Source organism: Varroa destructor, unplaced genomic scaffold (genome assembly GCF_002443255.2).
Source record: "Varroa destructor unplaced genomic scaffold, Vdes_3.0 BEIS01000003.1, whole genome shotgun sequence".
NCBI classification, from domain to species: Eukaryota; Metazoa; Arthropoda; class Arachnida; order Mesostigmata; family Varroidae; genus Varroa; species Varroa destructor.
In genome coordinates this window covers 12654913-12656198 of record NW_019211456.1, presented here as the reverse complement: position 1 = coordinate 12656198, position 1286 = coordinate 12654913, and positions in this window count along the sequence as shown.

Genomic DNA, 1286 nt, shown 5'->3' with positions numbered 1-1286 from the left:
TGAGCGTCGTAGGCACGCACTCTCTTTCCTTGTCATGTCGTGCATTCAACGATTCTCAACATGTGCACGTTATGCAGACCAGCATTCGTACACGTACGTCCATTCGGAAACCGGGTTCACCTGGCGGCGGGGACGTTTGCGAAACTGTTAGGTTAGTAACGCCGTTACACGCTCCATGTTTCGAGCTCTATGTCCGCTGCTGCCATTAGACATTCAATCAAACAGCATGTAGACGTCCTGTAAAACACCGTTACCATAGGCTTATATGGCACACATCGAAGATAGCCTTATATAACATAGCTCTCCCTATATGGGTTATCTTATTCCGTTGTATCCAGCCAAAGATCGTTATGAATATTCACGATATCCAGTTTATGTTCGCCGTCGGCCCGATATGGCACACACGAAAAGCAACGTCAATTTGGTTGCCCATCAATCATACGGCGTTTTCTGAAACGGTGGGGTATTAGATAAGCAGATGTTACAGGTTTAGTTAATAAAAATTCTAAGCTTGTAAGATATGCCCCCAATCTGCTTTTTTTAAATATGGAATATTCTAACGACATTTTCGTCGCAACAATTTTTATGGGTTTTCCGCTAAAATCAGATATATATAGGCTATATGTATTGAAATGTCCACATACTCTGTACATATTATAGTATGTGAAATAAAGCCATATTCGCATCCTTAAGGCGTTCGACTTGAAGGCAAAATTTGGATCTTCGTGATTCGTAGTTTTCTTACTATGTTGCTATTTTCAGATAGTTAGCCTGTAACAGCCTAGCTTTTCATCAGAGATATCCGAAAATATGACAAAAAAAACATTTTCTTAGACTAGTTAGATGACTTTATTATTTTTATTAGATAGAATTAGTTTTTTTCCTTTTGATTTGGACATAGTCTTTCACTAAAGACAGGAAACATGCGATATAGAGATTGTAAGACGTTATATATCTCACCTTGTAGAGAAGCAGCCACTTATTAACTTGCTTCCAGGATTCACATATGGTCCAAAGCATGTTTATGTATTTTGTATATTTAGTCTTTTTTATTAGTACCACATCACGATTCCATTCGATGATCCTAGTTTTCAAAAGGATTTCGACTACTCCAATTAAATAGGTTAGAATCAAAGTGATCTAACGATCTTCAACCGTTCGTTTCGAACTTGATCATATATGTTTATATACAGATGCATACATGTAGATATTCCTTCGTCAAAATGCCCTATAATGGCTGGGCATAGTGTTAATCACTTGCCTAGAAGGCATCGTATCCATCCCCT